The 17,170-nt window shown below is 50.0% G+C and overlaps 1 non-coding gene and 1 pseudogene across 1 annotated transcript; one reads left to right on the plus strand and one right to left on the minus strand.

Annotated features, from left to right (window-relative positions):
- Positions 1 to 389: 389 nt before the first annotated feature.
- TRNAM-CAU (transfer RNA methionine (anticodon CAU)) lies at positions 390 to 463 on the minus strand. Its single transcript has one exon. It is a non-coding gene; the product is annotated as a tRNA-Met (tRNA).
- A 2,296-nt stretch (positions 464 to 2,759) lies between these two features.
- LOC109395669 (thyroid transcription factor 1-associated protein 26-like) lies at positions 2,760 to 5,061 on the plus strand (annotated as a pseudogene).
- The last annotated feature ends 12,109 nt before the right edge of the window (positions 5,062 to 17,170 follow it).

Here is a 17,170-nt window from a genome sequence, read left to right on the forward strand (position 1 = left end):
TGCTATGAGCACTTCTGGGAAAGTGTAGACCCCTGGGAAGCAGCAGGGCTCTGGGCCACCGAAATGATCAGTTATCATAAGGTTAATTCAAATGACATGGATAACAGGCCTCGGACAACAAGGAGGCCTTGCATGCATTGCAAAGGATTCTCTGAAACTGGGAGAAAGCACTCCTGTCTGCAGAGGTGGAGCCTTGAATTTGGCACAGTGTCTGGCACATAGAAAGTCCTGAAGAGATATTTTTTTGAATACATGAATGCTATTATGTTGTGGAACGTCTGGTTTTTTTTTAGGATTTTTTTTTATTGGGGAACAGTGTGTTTTTCCAGAACCCATTAGCTCCAAGTCAAGTCGTTGTCTTCAATCTAGTTGTGGAGGGTGCAGCTCAATGGCCCATGTGGGGATCGAACCGGCAACCTTGGTGTTATGAGCACCATGCTCTAACCACCTGAGCTAACCGGCCGCCCCAAGGGACATCTTTCTAACAGCCAAAATTTGTTTATTTTTCTCCTTTGTGGAGGGGAAGGTGAAGAACGGCATAGAGAAAAAGTAAACCAAAATGGTCTTGAATTACCAGCTGTCTTTCTCCTGTCCCCATTCTTCACTAAAAATAAAGGCCTGCTTGGGGGCCGTGACGATGGGAACGGAATGTGTTTAGAATAAGTAGCACGTGTGGAGACACTGCTTGCTGTGTTCGCTCTTGCTGTTACAGTAACAGCACAGGCTGCTGTGGGAGGGGGTTTCCTGCCTGGATCTTTGTGGAAAGACCTACAGTGTGGCAAGGGAGAATGGGGGACGGGGGGAGAGGGGTTCCCAGGGGGCGGGGCTGCATCCCAAGACAGGGTGTTGCGGGCAGGTGGGTAGGTGCCCAGGGACAGGAGGTCCGTGCCCAGCTGTGCTTCCAGCATGATGGCTCCCAAAGCACAGAGTAGATGTGGTGTCCCCAATTTGTGAGGTGTCTGAAGGACAGAGGCTTGGAGCGTGTAACCTAGCCGCTGTGTGAGTGGGAGTGTGGGGGAGGGCAGGGGCTTGACAATGAACTTGACAGTAGAATGGGACCTCTTTGAGCTCCAGTTGTGTCATCTGTGAAAAGGGATGGCAATGATGATAGCCATGCTTGTACCATACATGGTGTTCCAGACGCTGTTCATACAATAACTCGTCCAGTTTTCAGGTCAGTATGACCAGGCGGGTACTATTATTAGGTGTATTTTACAGGTGTGTAAGTGGAGGTGTAGAGAAGTCAAGCCACCAGACCGTACAGTTAGTGTTTGGAGGAGGCAGAGTCAAACCTGGCTGGTGTCTCAACCACAGCTCTGGCTTCGTGTGCTTATCACGAGGATTACATGAGTGAACGCGTTAAGAGCTTAGTCTGGCGTCAGGCCCAGGACAAGGTCAGAAACGGGTAATAGCTGCCCTCAGCAGTGTTAGAATCAAACCCACAGTGCGGCTTTCTCCAACTGTCCAGCGACATGTGCTGTATCATCAGCCACTTTTCTGGGGGAGTGGAGAGCATGTTTTGTAACCACCTTTTGAACTGGTGGCTTTACTTAGAACAGACACGAATGCGTTTGTGCCATGCGGAAGGTCAGATTTGCTCAAGCCTGCCCTCCTTCTGGGCCAGCCCCCGGCCCCACTGTCCTTCAGCCCCTGGGGTGCTGACCTCGCATCTGTGTACCTGCTTCGTCGTGAGCCAGTATCTCAGAGGATCTGAGCGGTGCCCAGGTGGACGCACAGGATGGGAGCCTTCCTCTGCCGTGATTCCGGGCGGCCCTGGTGGAGCTGGGAACTGGGGGCCGTCCCCTCCGCAGCCTCTTTCGGCAGTTGGCTTGTTAGAGCAAAATCCAGGTGCCAGAGAATTTGATTTTGTTTCTTTCCCTCCCCGTGAAACAGAACGTAGGTCTGCTGTGTGGGGAAGGATCTGGGGATCACTGTTGTCTGTTTATTTGGCTGCTGGCTGAATGGGAATTGGCTTTTTTCCTCAGGAATCTAGATAAGTTTCCTATTCAATTATGAAGCAAATTTTCTAGCCTTCATAACCCTCTTGTTTTTACAAGTGGGATTTCCTCGGTGGAGGGATTCTCTGAGCAGCGGATCCCTCTCTCGTGTCCCTCATGCCTTCTGTTTCTAAGGTCCTTGTCCGTCTGTGCAGTAAGTTAAACCCCCTCATTCAGGCATTAGGAGCTTCTGAAGGGCAGTTTGGGAGACTCTGACCTTGCAAGCTAGGGGTGAATTCTTAACGTGCACCCACCATGGCTAAGCGTTGGCGCGCCCTCCCTGCTCTTCAACCCATCAGCTTTGGTCATGGTCACACAAGCTGCATCTTTAGCAGGACTTGGGCCTGGGGTCAGTGGAGACCAAATGTGCAGGGAACAACACGATGTGTAAGGTCCAGCCTGGGCTGATTGGGAAAAAGCAAAAACAAAACCCCCAAGCTCCAAACACTCCGCTGCCCTTGAGATGGGGCTTGCACCAGGCTTGTTGAGAAACCCACTGATGAGGTCCAGTTAACTTCCTTTCTAACTGGTCCTTTGGCCCCTCTGAGCGTGGGCTTCTTGGGGGCAGCTCGGTCAGCCCCACTTTCCCTCCCTACTCGTGGGCCCTCACGTGTGCGGCATGATTGATGTCTGTGATATTGTGAAATGGTGACCACATCCGTCACCTCCCATAGTTACTTGTTTTGGGTGAGAATGCTTAGTACGTTGAGATCTACTCTCACCAAATTTCAGGGATTTCATACAGTGTTAAGTGTGGTCACCATGCTGTACGTGAGACGCTCAGCGTTTATTCCTCGCATCCCTGGAGTTTGTATGCTCTGATCAGCCTCTCCCTGTTCCCCCACCGCTGAGGCGCTGGAAACCACCATTCTATTCTGTTTCTATGTGTTTGACTTTTTTTTTTAAGTTTCCACGTATAAGTGATAACCATACAGTGTCTGTCTTTCTCTGCCTGGCTTATTCGCTTACCTTAATCCCCGCCAGGCTCTTCCACGTTGTTGCAGACAGCAGGATTTCCTCCTTTTTAAAGGCTGAATAAGACTCTGTTGTATATACATACATATGACGTCCTCTCACCCGTTCATCCACTGATGGACACTTAGGTTGTTCCCGTATCTTGCCTATTATGGATAATGCTGCCGTGAACATGCGGGTGTAGATATCGCTTCCAAGCGCTGATTTCCTTTCCTTTGAATATAAACTTAGAAATGGGATTGCTGAGTCCTAAGGAAGTTCTATTTTTAATTTTTTGCAGAACCCCCATGCTGTTTTCCATAATGCCTGTACCTATTTACATTCTCATCAACTGCGTACAAAGGTCCGCTTTCCTCCACATCCTCACCAACATTTATGATCTCTTTTTTTTTTTTAGCTGAGCCATCCTGCCACCTGTTGGCAGCTCAGCAGCTGCTCAGCTCAGGCCAGGCATCAAACTGCTGTTGCTCAGAGCCCAAACTCTTGAGCGAGCTCTTAACCAACTGAGCCACTCGGCCGGCCCTATGATCTCCTCTTTTTGATAATAGTCATCTAAACGGGTGTGAGGTAATATTTCCATGTGGTTTTCATTTGTCTTTCCCTGATTGTTAGTGATGCTGAGCACCTTTTCATGTACCTGTTGACCATATGTGTGTCTTCACTGGGAAAAAAATGTCTGTTCAGATCCTTTGCCCATTTTTAATCAGATTTTTTTTTTTTGCTGTTGAGTTATATGAGTTCCTTATGTCTTTTAGATATTAACCCCTTATCAGACAGACAGTTTGCAAATATTTCCTCCATTCTGTAGGTTGCTTTTCCCATTTGTTGGTTATTTCCTTTGCTGTGCAGAGGCTTTTTAGTTTGATGTCCCACTTGATTCTTTTTGCTTTTGTTGGCTGGCCTTTTGGTGTCATATCTGAAGAAATTATTGCCCAAACCAATGTCAAGGAGCTCTTTCCATATGTTTTCTTCTAAGAGTTTTACAGTTTCGGGCCTTACGTTGAAGTCTTTCATCTATTTCAAGTTTGTTTTTGTGAGTGGTGTAAGATAGGGGTCCAGTTTCAGTCTTCTGCATGTGGGTGTCCAGTTTCCCCAAATGCATTTATTGAAGAGACCGTCCATAACCCACTGTGTGTTCTTGGTGCCCTTTTCAAAGGTTCGTTGGCTGTATATGTGGACTCTCTTCTGTTCCCTTTGTCTATGTGTCTGTTTTTATGCCAGGACCATGCTGTTTTGATTATTGTATCTTTGCAATATGTTGGGTTGTCGGAAAAGTCATGACGCATTTTTTGCAATGAAAAACACGGAAAAAATACGTCATGACTTTTCCGACAACCCAATAGTTTGAAATAGGGAAGCGTGACGCTTCCAGCTTTGTTCTTTTTTTCAAGGTTGTTTTGGCGATTCAGGTTTTTTTGTGATTCCTTAGAAATTTTAAAATTCTTTTTTTTCTATTTCTGTGAAAAATGTCATTGGACTTTTGATAGAGATTGCATCGCATCTGTAGATGGCTATGGAGGGGAAAGGAGACCCAAACCTCACAGGAATCCCAGTGCAGAAGTTGATACACCGATCATCTGCAACATCACTATTTAGCTGAAGAGGAAAGGAAGCAATGTGGAAAGGTTGACCAGCCTTTGTCAGAAGAACAAGTTAATCGGGAGTTGCCAGAAGTAGAATGTAACATTGACCAGCTTTGTCTGAAGGACCGAGCGCACTGGCCAGCCTCAGCCAGAAGAACAACGTAAAGAAGAAAAGGGTCAACTCCATTACCATGCCAAGGAAAAATAAAGGGAAAATATCACATCGAAAAGCACAAGAAGGATATGAACAGGTACACGCTAAGCACGCTGCTAGGAAACAAGAATTCGAGAGGAGAAAACGAGAGAGAGCAGGAGCTCTAAGACTCTACAAAAAGAAGAAAATGGAAGAGTTTACAATATGGAGCAGAAAGACTCAGAAGGCTCGACGGAACTTGAATGTACAAGTAGAGCCTCTTCTTAAAAAAATAAAAGGAAAGCATTAAATCAAGCATTTTGTCCTTAATCAAGCTTTAAAAAGCTGCTGTCTGAGTGCTTCTGTATGTGTAATGCGCTTCCTAACAATTAACTAACTTTGTCAACGTAAGCTGGATGGCTAAGCTGTACTAAATATAACATGTCCAAATATTTTTGTTCTCACAAAAGAAAATTTTCTATATATGTGCTGCATTAAAAATATATATATATTTTTGACTTCTTTGCCCAGCAATTTTTAGATCTCTATTTCTTTAGGGTTGGTCAGTGATTAGAAAATTATTATGTTCCTTTGGTGGTTATGTTTCCTTGATTCTTTCATTTTTCTTGTGGGCAATGCAAAGCACTGATGTCTGCCCATTTGATGGAGCAGTCACTTCTTCCAGACATTGCAGACTGTTTTTTTGGGGGGGAAATACATTCGCGTGTAGGTGGCTCTGAGGGTGCTGCTTAGGTGGGGTATGGGGGTTCCGGTTCCGGGGAGGCCCAGTGAGAGGGGGGCCTCAGCAAAGGTTTCCCAATGGCCAAGGCTGTGTGTGTCTGCTGTGGACATGAGAACTATGTGAATCTTCAGTGGTGAAGGTTGCGGGAGTCCCCCTGCTCTCTTTTTCAATTGTGGGGATTTTCTAACTGAAGGTATCCCCCCTAACACCAGGCCCTGGAGTGGGGCTTATGCAGAACTGCTGCAGCTCTCGGGTTTGGGGCATGCTGAGGTTGGGGGTGCTGGCCTTCCTGGTCCTGGGGAGGCACAGCAGCCCCTCTGTCTGGGAGGCAGTGCCCAGCCAGGGTCCACAGTGGTGATGACTGTTGGTTACCTCAATGGTGAAAGCTGTGTGTCCCCTGCAGAGCAGGCTGCTGGGGTCCATGCCGATGACCACTGTGGGGTCCTCTGCTATGAAAGCTGGGGGGAGTCTGTGGCTGTTGCAGGGGCCGTTGAGGTCCTCAGTGGCGGAAGCTGCCAGGGTCCTCCGCAGAGCTGGCCACTGGCATTTGCGATGGCCCCCGTTACATGGGCAACCCTGAGAGCCCCCCCCTTCTTCCCTCTGAGCCATCTGCACCCAGATGCCTGAGCCTAGCCCATCTCCCCAGCAACCCTTTCTATGTGGTTATTCTCCTTTTTCACTCCACTGTGTTGCTGTAGGTTCTTAATTGGACTCTTGAGCCCTCCCAGGGCTAGTTCCCTTTGTGGATAGCTGTCTAATGGTAGTTTTTGTCAGGGGATGAAGGCTGATATCGCGTGTGCTGCCATCTTACCGATGCCACTCCAAACTGTCTTTTCAATGGCAGTTGTCTCTTGATCTGTTGGCCTCACCGTACTTGAAAACCAATCCAATCTGCTTTTAAAAACGTGTCTAACGGTGCAGTGACAGCAGAGTCTCATTGTGACAGCAGCACCTAAGTGGGACTGTCAAGAGCGGGAGCTGGCAAACCTTTTCTGTGAAAGACAGTCAATATTTTGGGCTTTGCAGGCCACATACGATCTGTTTCCTCCTCTTCCTCTCCTCCTCTTTCTTTGACAACCCTTTAAAAACTATCATTAGCTCCGATACCATGGGCTGGAAACCCCGTGGTCTAGAGACAGACCCCTGCCGCCATGGCCTGCCTGATTGCTCCAGGCTTGCTTTTCGCATCTCTCCTCAGACCCTTTGAGCAGCCCCGTGTTCTTCCAGCAAATTCCTTAAGTTAGCCATCAGGTTCAGTGTCTTGCAACTAAGATATCCAACTGATTCAGGTAAATGGGTGCCTTGCCCAGACGCTTAAGACATGGTCCAGTGAGGAAGCGCCTTGGGTTTGGGTGGGATCAGGCCACTTGGTCACAGCAACAGCCATATTTCTCATGGTGTGCGTCAGGTGCTGGGCCGGATTTCATTATGTTGTTTAATCCTTACAGTCACCCGAGGAGAAAGGTGACTTATCCCCAGTTTCCAATGGAGAAAAGTGAGGCTCAGGTTAAGTTGCTGACCTAAGGTGACAGGGTGGGGCTTGTGTAATTCCGGAACCAGCGTCCTGCTACTCCGCTGTGCAGGACAGCCCTACTGCCTGTGTCATCTCCCATTGCCAGCGAGGCATGCCCGCCTTTCGGAAGTTCAGCAAAGGGTTGTTAGCACTCAGGCGGCCAAATGGCGTTGGAGAGCGAGCACTGGGAGGGGCAGCCAGAGGTTGAACCCGTGCCCTGGAGACCCCTGTCAGGGTGCTTCTGGGAGATGATAACACCAAGGAACCCAGGCCCCCCACTCATGGCGCTTCATGGGGAAAGTGGTGTGGATGAAATCGAGAGCCTGCCCAGTTTTCGTAGGCCAAGTCCCTGAGGCCTTGTCCTTTTGGACAGACAGCCAGCAGCCAGGAATGGAGGGCTGTCATCAACCCTCAGGCGCCGGTGTCACTCACAAGTTGTCGTTAGGCCCCTGGGATTGCTTACTGGTCTTGACTGCTGGAAACGTTCTCAGCACCCTGCTAGCCCAGGCTCATGCTGGGAACACCCAGCTGTGGTGGGGAGGGACCTGAGGTCTGGCCCCCGGTGGGGGGCATTTATGGTGCCTTAACATTCATCAGAACCAGGGGCAAGACCCAGACCTGAGCTCTCAATGCAAACACCGTAGCAGCCGTGTGTATAGCGTGAGGCTTTCTGCCGACCCTGTTCACAGAAGCGAGAAGACGAGAACGGAAAGCTTGAGGCGCCACTAGATCTCACACTTGGAGGTTGGTCGCCGGATTATGCTGTGGAAGCGCCGGGTGTTCCCCAGCTGATAGATGGGTGTACACAATGTAGCATATCCGCGCATTGGACAATTACTGGACGGTAAAGAGAAATGAAGCTCCGACACAGGCTACAAAACATGGATGGACCTCGGAGACATGGTGTTCAGTGAAAGAAGCCAGACACAGAAGGCCACGTACTGTGTGATTCCGCGTCTATGAAACATCCAAAACAGGCGAATCCAGAGACAGGAGGTAGCTTCATGGTTGCCGAGGGCTGAGGGGACTGACTGACAGCTGGTGGGCACAGGGCTTCTTTTGGGGGCGATGAGAGTGTTCTAAAATTGACTGTGGTGATGGCTCCACAACTTTGGGAGTGTGTAAAACACCAGTGAGTTTTACACCGTAAGCGAGTGAATTAATTGTGTGGTATGTGAATTCTATATCAACAAAACTGCCTAAAAATGTAAAAAGAGAGGTAAATTGATTTTCATAATTTAACTCAAAATACCTAAAATAGGATCATTTTAAGAAGTAATCAGTATAAAACATTATTAATGAGATGTTTCCCCTTCTCTTTTCCTGGGTGACAAAGCTTTGGAATCGGTGTGTGTTTTCTGGTTATAGCACATCACTTTGGATCAGGTGCAAAGCAGCCACGTTTGGTCACTGCCTCCATCTTGGAAGGTGCACATCTAGACACTTCACGTCTTCCCACCAGTAACAGCCTCTGTGTGTCCTCCTCCTCCTGCTCACTTCCTGCCACTCGCCAGGAGTAGACCTTGAGCCTGTATTCACTCTTTCTAAATGAGTTTTCTTTCCTGTGAAATGGGGACAGTTAACGGTAGGCTATGGTCAGGGTGAATTGAGATCATCGGTGTGAAGCTAGAACGGTGTCTGGTGTCCAGTCAGCATTAGTTATTATTACTGGTTGATCCAACAGGGCAGGGCAGCCTGTATCCTCAGGCGGGAGAAACAGGGAACCGGGAACCATGGCTCAGACTCTGGTCCGGTCGCGTCCGAGCTGCCTTGTAGAGGAGAGGAGCCCGTTATGTCTGCACACCTGCCACACTCACAGCCCTTTGCGGGAGTTCTTTGCTCTGAGTTCCCCACTTTGCATGTCAGGACCCGGATTCAGCTGGCTGGGCCGGAGTGGACACCCACCCTAAGGACAGACAACGTCTGGGCTGGTGAGGGGATGTGGAGCGGCCCAGTGTGAGATCCAGCACGCAGGGATGCCGGGCCAGCAGAGCGATTCGGGTCCTTTCTGTAGGCGGATTTGAACATGCGACCTGGAGGAAGGGTTAGCGTCAGCGTCGGGGGCAGACGCAGCGAGCAGGAGGGAAGTTCTAAGGAGAAGCCCTGAGTCAACGGTGAACAGGAGCCATGAGTTAGCAGGGACTGAGGTGGGCCAAGTGCGGACAGCACAGGAATACGCTGAGGCCCACAGCTGTCCTGTCACCATGCTACGGGGCCCAGAGTACCGAGCCACGGTGTCCCCAGTGAGGGGTACCCAGGCGTGTGCCCGCTGAGCACAGAGCCTGCTGACAGGTGACAGGGCCTGAAGCTGTTCCCGCTGCTGGGGGGAGGCCTGGTTGGTGGCGCAAACTTTGGTCTCCCCAATCTTGTAATGAAACCTGAGACTGTTTCTCTCCCTGGCGCCCTACAAGAACCTGACCGACATGCCAGCCATGTCAAACTCCTCTGAGACTCGGTTGTGTCACCTGTGGAGTGGGGACAGCTGTTGCTTTGGCTGTTTAGTGTGTCTTCCTCGGGGGCGATGACTTTTAGGTGACACCACTGCAGCTCTGGGCCTGCCAGTCATGGGCCCTCACCCCTGGGGTGGCCGTGTCACTGACTGGCCCAGTCAGACCCTCCGTGGCAGGGACTGGCCTCCTGTGTAGACACACCTGTGGGGAAGGGGTTGGGACCCTTGCGAGCTCCTGGGTTCCTGTTTTCCAAGGTCTGGTTAGTTGGCTCCTTTGTTCTGGGAGCTTCCTAACTGCCTTGACGGATCTCCATTTCTTGTTTAAGTATGAGCACTAACTGGACATACACCTCGTGGGTTTAGGAGTGACACAGTGACCCCGAGGCAGGCGCCCCCTCCGCCCCTGGTCCCACCCCTCCTCTGCCTGCCGCGTCTGCAGTTTCTGCCAAACATCTTTGCGCTCATTGAACGTGAAGCAGCCCAATGTTTTCCTCTATGAAAGAAGATTCTAAGCCTAAACCAAGCCCCCATTTACCGTGGGCTTTGCCGAGGTCTTGCCAAACGCCTCTTCATGCTTCCGTTTCTCTTTCTGAATAACGTGAGGGTATGGGATGGAAGTGAATGAGGCGATGGTCCCCTCTGCAGTACCCCAGGATGCCCTGTAGGTGGCAGCATATGACCACAAATGCCTGAGAATAATGGTCCCAGAGCCCGAGACCAGACTGCAGAGAGGGCTGGGGAGATACCAGCTGTGGGGGACACAGGAGGAGGAGGAGGAGGAAGGAAATGGGTGTGATCCATCCACCCATCCTTCTGTCACCGAATGGTTTTGAGGACCTGGGCTGGGCTGGGAGACGCTGCAGACAAGACAGGCTGCGCCCTAACTCAGAGCGCTCCTCGTTTCCCAGCGTCATTACGTAGCAGCACCCAGGCTTGCTTCCCCACCTGCGAAACGGGGTAACAGACCGTGTACCTCACAGGTGGGTGGTGAGTCTGAGGCGCTGGTCCCCGCCGTGGGTCTGTCCCTTCCCTCAGCCCCACCAGTTTCTTCACAGCAACTGGGAGCACCGCTGAACCCCACGGTCGATGTCCCCTCTGTGTCAGGGTGGCTCCAGCCAGCCCTCCCCTTCTGCAACGTCTGCTGAAGCTTTAAGCCTGAGGGACTCCCCCAGGCCTGTGCGAACCCTCAGGAACCTCAGAGGTCAGACTCTGATGATTTGTATCATTTCTAAGGTTTGGTGCAAAAATGTTTCTAAGGAAATAAGGGAGACGTTATTCTACTGATATATATGGTATATGCTGTTGTACAGGTATATATGGCAGTACGCACACACACACACGGATGTGTATCACACATGCTGATAGACGTACATGTGCATACACATTGGTGCATGGCATGCAGACACAGACACACTGGTATGTATCATACACATATATGCACACACTGATAGATTATACAGAAGGTGCCGAAAAATGTATACGCATTTTTAAGAAAGGAAAAACTGTATTAAAATTGTAATATTGGGTTGTCGGAAAAGTCATGACGCATGTTTGCGACAGATGGCACTTGCTCATTTTTGGAAGTACTAGAGTCATTCACATCTATGTTATTCCTATGTCATTTGACAGCTGACAGTTCTAGCTTCATTCTAAAAAAAAATTGAGCGATTTGGTTGAGTTTTGGAGATTTTACAACAAGTTGAAGGTGGAAGACCAAACTGCATTTTTGCCATATTTTACTGTTTTACTCCCATAAAGGGAAGAACGCGTGTCAAGCTTGTGAAAAGTTGCATAAAGTTTATGGTGACAATGCTCTACAAGAACATCCATGCCAACGATGGTTCACGAAGTTCTGTGCTGGTGATTTTGATCTCAATGATGCTCCTCGGTCAGAGAGGCCCACCGAGGTTGATAACGACAAAATAAAGGCATTGATCGAGTCAAACCCACGTTACATGACACAAGAGATTGCAGAAACATTGAACTTCCATCATTCAAGCATTCACGACCACCTGAAGAAGCTGGGATACATAAGCAAGCTCGATATTTGAGTTCCGCATGAACTCAAAAAAGTTCATTTGACGGCGCATATAAACATCTGCAAAATGCTCATTAAACGTGAGGAAAACGATCCTATTTTGAAGTGATTGATAACTGGTGATGACAAGTGGATTGTTTACAACAATGTGGTGTGCAAACGGTCTTGGTCCTGACGTGGTGATTCGCCTCAAATGACATCGAAAGCAGACAGTCATCAAAGAAAGGTTATGCTCTAGTGTGGTGGGGTTTTAAAGGTGTCGTGTTTTCCGAGCTCCTATCAAGGAGCCAAACAATCAATTCGAATGTGTACTGTCGGTAATTTGACAGTTTGAACAAATCCATCATCCAGAAACGTCCAGAGCTTGATAATCGTAAAGGAGTTGTGTTCCATCGCGACACCGCGAGACCACACACAAGTTTGATCACCCATCAAAAATTATTGGAGCTTGGATGGGATGTGTTGCCACACCCACCATACTCGCCTGACCTTGCGCTGTCAGACTTCCACTTGTTTCGCTCTCTTCAAAACTCCTTGCGTGGTATAACGTTCAATTCAGATGAGGCTGTAAATCAGCACCTTGTTCAGTTTTTTGCAAATAAAGACAGGTCCTTCTATGAACGAGGAATTACGAAGCTCACTGAAAGATGGCAAAAGTTATCGAACAAAATGGGCAATATATCATTGATTGAACTTTGTTCTTTATATAAATAAATGACCTTTGAAAAACATAGACAACTTCTGTGATGATTTTATCAAAATGAAAAAAAAAAACATAGACACAATACGTCATGACTTTTCCGACCACCCAATACAATGAATGACGCTAGCATTCATTTGATGAACATTATCTTTTGAGTGAGTGTCATGCTGCACATTGCTACATAATTCAACTTTGAAAAGTAATACATAGATAACATCTCTTAAAATGTGTACTTTCTCTGGCACCCCCGGTATATGCTGATACACATATACATATACACATAAACACACATACATGCGAGAGTCACGGCCGCTACCTTTTATTGAGTGACAAGGTTGCTTTTATCTGTAGCTCACGGTAAAGACCTTCGGACCTGCCTGCAGTGCCGTCACCAGCATTTCTAATACGATTACCCTTTTTCTAATACTATTATTATCCCCTTCCCCATCACTTCTTAATGTAAACCGGATGTCATCTGGGGGACTTTTTGTGCCTTGTGATGTCAGTAAAATTTCCCTGACTGTCCCTTCATCTGCCCCCGTCTCTACCGCATTTCTGAGGGGGTCCCGAGGCCTCTCTTGGACTTCTCCTAACTTCTGGCTTTTTCCTGCCCCTAGGGTTCTGTTTCCTAGCAGGATCCTCTGGCCTGCAGCATATCACATTCTTTGGGTTTTTTAACAGCCAAACAACTGCAGAAAAGTATTCCCAGTCTTCACAGCGGGCCTGAGTTGAGCAAACTCTAAGCAGACTTTTGGGAGGTGTCCTGGGAGGGGTCACGGTTCAGACTCCTGACTCCTCACCCCTGTGAGCTGATTAGCCTCAGGCACACCCTGTTCGTCTCCATCCCTATGCCAACCCTATCCGTGGAGGACTGGGGGTTCTTCAAAGCTGGGGTGTGGGTTGGCGCAAGCCCCCTGGAAACTGACCAGGGGTGGTTAAACACACAGACTCTGACGTCAAAGGTGTGGCCTGTGAAAGTGGGAAAATTGGGGGGAGGGAACATTTTGAGGGGAGAAAGACATCAAGACGTGGCTTTGTGATGCCGAGTTAGATGTCCACAGGCCTCGGGCTGGCGTTCAGGGGAGAGGCCAGAGGACGCAGTCCAGATTCAGGAGAGGCCGTCGTGATGAGCGGGTACCTGCCGCCTTGAGGACGGATCCACATCTTAGGGAGTGTGTGCCCTCCCACCCCGGCCCTGGCACATGCCAGGCTGCATGCCTCCTCCTGCCTTTGCTTGGCCGGCTCCTAGCCTCCTGCGCTGGATTAGGTGTCGTTGATGACACACAACAGATCTAAGAGCTGCTTTCCTTTGTTGCCTCTGAGGCAGGCTGGCTTGAGGACCAAGTATCCCAGCGACAACATGGCTTTGCTTCTCAGTAGATCCTGTGTTGAGGGACCCTGTCTGCAGGTGTCGGAGCCTGTTAGGACCCCTCTTTCTACAAGGCAGCAGAGGACAGAGAACGACTGTTTCCTTCCCCTCACCTGGCATCTGAAATCTAGGAAATCTAAAATTTTGTGGTGTGACTTGGGGCACCCAGGAGTTTTTCATGGCGTATCGGAATGTCGAATACGAAACCCAGTCGTGAATGCGGAGTAGTGGTTTCACCCGGCAGGCTCAGAGAGGCGAAGTGACTTGCCTGAGGCCACACAGCTCATTGGCTCAGAGCTGAGACTTGAACCCGGGTGTCTGACCTGGTGCTGGGTTCATCAGGCCACGCACACCTATTCTAGAAGAAGGGAGGTGTGAGGGGGTTGGTGCCACAGGGAGAGGAGCTTGTTGGGTGGGACTGCAAGCTGGTGCTGGATCCCAGGGAACCTTGAGGTGAAGAAGTGGCATGGGATATCCCCAAAGTGAGATGCAGGCTCATGGCTGGGGGAGGGGGGTGCTGAGGAGAGGGCCCTGGTCAGGGGTTCCACCCGCCGGGCTGTATGGAGTGGCAGGAGGGGTAGGCGCTCGGAAGCTCCAGATTGGGCTAGAAGCTGGAAAGCACCAACAATTCCTATTTTAACTGAAAACCAGAAGGAAATAGGGGTTTTTGTTTTTTTAAAAAGAGAGAAATGCAACAGAATTTGCAACGGAAGCAGTGGTCCGGAGTGGGGCCAGAAATCATTGAATAAATGTGACATGCTGCAGAAAAAGGTCTTAAAATTCATTTGGAGTAGGTCTGTGCTCAAAGCTATTCACATAATGGGGGTGGGGGTGGGGGACTTCCAGAGGGGCTACCAGGGTAAAGGAGGAAGAGATTACATGCTGGACGAAACATAAAAAAAAAAAAAAAAAAAAAGGGAAAAGAAAAGCCGAACTGCAACATGACAAGAAGAAAGGCCATTGCTAACATCATTATCACTGTCACCATCACCATCATCAGCAGCAGCTAGAGTGATCTTTTAAACCTCTAATGACTTCCCATCTCCTTCAGGGTCAAAGCCATATTTTCTCACTGGCCTAAGAGGCCCCACGCCCTCTGGCTCTCCATCACCTCTCTGATCTCACCTCCTGTCACTCGCCCGTCTCTCCCTTGTCCCAGCTGCACTGGACCCTGGTGGTGCTCCAACATACCCGACCCCTCCTGCCCCAGGACACTTGCACTCGCTTCCTCCCCCGCCTGGCATGTTCTTCCCAGATGGCCTTGCGGCTTCCTCCCTCACACCCTTTGGCTTGTCGCAAAGGTCACCTTCTCAACAAGACTGTCCCCGATGACACTGTTCCGGTTTGCGACACCTCTTTTCCCTCCCCTGCTGTCAGGAACCCCTACTCACTTCTTCATCTGAATTTCCGCCCTAGGACTCCTTGCCATCTTCGTGCTATATATGTGTGTTTCTCGTGTCCCTCTCTCCACGTGAATGTGAGCTCAGTGGGGGCGGGGGGCTTCAGACCCGTGCCGGGCATGGAGCTGCCACTCAGCGTTTATTCTTGAGTGAGGGATGCGTGGATGGGGGTTCATGCCTGAGAGCTGTGGGCCAAAGCAGCCTGTCTAATGTGGCAGGTTCTTGGGAGCTCGGATGTGTGGGGACTGGCTTTGTGGGTCCCCAGGACCCAGGGTGGGACATGCCACCATGCCTGGGACCCATACTTGGGGGCAGCGGGTGGGGACCTGTAATCTCAACCCGGTCCCATCCCTGTGGAAATCACCTGGGACTCACCCCTACCGGGGTGAGCAGACCTGCTGCTTTCATTACTAATGAAAATACCCGGATCCCTGTGAACTCACAGCTCACAGTGTATTCTGGGGGAAGAAAGAAGTATATGCGGGAAGGAGGAGGCGTCTTCACAGGGGGCAGCTTGTCAAGGCGTTCAAGCTGCGTTGCTCAGAGTAATTGATTCATGTCAAGGGAATTAGATCCAATCAGGAGCTGTCTATGCAATTCCCCGCTAATTGTCACCGGTGCCATGTGGGATAATGAGTTTAGGGGCACAAGAGACGAGCCAGGAGAATTGTTTTGGTCTTTCTCTGAGAGAATGCTGCGTCTCGGGCCCTTCTTTCTGGCTGGAAGTCTCCTTCTTTCGCCAGAAGTCTTATCGATCCAGAGGGTGTTTGGCCAGGGAAAATGTGGAGGGAGGCCACCCGGCCTGGACTCCAGGAGGCGAGAAGCTGCCTGGTGGATGGGACGTATTCTTGGACTTGTTACTCCACACATAGACTCTGTCACCCAGTCCATCGATTTTGCCTCTTGGCACTGCCCTCTTCTACACCTCCACGGCCGCCGTCAGCTCTTCCCTGGTCACTGCAGTGGTTGCTCAGCTGGCCGCTCTGCTCCCTCTCTTATTCCCACCTTCATCCTTACCCGAGAGAGCACAGTGTGATGAGTCCCCTGCTCCACACACCTCAGTGGCTTCCGGTGCCCTGAGGGTCAAGACCCAAATCCTTGCCACGGCCCGAGAGCCCCCACACCATCTGGCCCCTGCCCACTCCTCAGCCCCGTCTTGCATCGCTTCCTCCAGCCTAACTCAGCGACCGGTTTCCTGAGTCTGCCATGGGGCCATGCCCCCCCCTTTTCACTGGAGGACTGTGGCCACATCGTTCCCTTTGCATGGAGTGACCTTCCTTGTCCTTTTCCAAGCCAACTCCTGGATGCCCTTTAAGCCTCAGCTCAGGCCTCATGTTTTCCAGGAAGCCCCGTCTGATGCCACCCTCCCTGCTGCCCCATCGGATAGGTTAGTGTGGCAGATACTGTTTCCCAAAGATGGCGGTGGCAATGTCTCTCATCCCATATGTTCCTACAACGTGACCTTGACATTCCTTCCACTGAGGGGTGGGACGTATGTCCTGTCCCCTTGAGTGTGGACACAGCTTTGTGATTGTTTCCATCTGAAGAGTACAGCAGGAGTGATGCTCTGTGACCCCAGAGTCTAGAGCATAAAGTCAGCACACGCGTCCCTCGTCTCGGAGTCCAGCCCCACGCTGTGAGGAAGCCCAAACGGGCCATGTGGAGAGACCTTCTGGATGGCAGCCAGTGTCAACTACCAGATGTGAGCGAGGATGCTTCCAGGTCATCCCAGATGGCCGCCGACTCACCCCCAGCCCTTTAGACGTCTCAGCTGAAGCTGCAGACATCCTGGAATCTCCCCAACACCCAAAGATGACATGAGCTTGATTGAATGGCCATTTCCTGCCACTAAGTGTTGGGATGATTTTGTGCCACTAAGCGTTAGCAGCGATCGCTAACCAGGACAGTTAGGGGGTCCTTCTCGCGTCTTCCACGGCCCTTTCCCAATCCCAGGACAAAAACACTATATTCTCATCAGCTCGCCCTTCTCCTCCCCTGGGCTGTAGCTTCTGCGAAGTCTCCTGTTTGGGTCCATTTCCCCTACATCTAGTATAATCCATAGAAGGCACTGGAATATTTTAAAATATACTGATTTTTAGAATAAATTTCAGTTGCTTGTGTAAAATATATTCTTCTCCTTAAAAAGAATACAAAACAAAGTCCCTTTAGTCACTCACCCCAATTCCCGCCCTCAGTCTTTTGAACATGTTAATGTATCTTTGGGGTCCTTAAAATACTTTGACATACATCAGTATGCATCTTTTTTTT

This window comes from Hipposideros armiger, unplaced genomic scaffold, assembly GCF_001890085.2.
Source record: "Hipposideros armiger isolate ML-2016 unplaced genomic scaffold, ASM189008v1 scaffold_480, whole genome shotgun sequence".
Taxonomy (NCBI): Eukaryota; Metazoa; Chordata; class Mammalia; order Chiroptera; family Hipposideridae; genus Hipposideros; species Hipposideros armiger.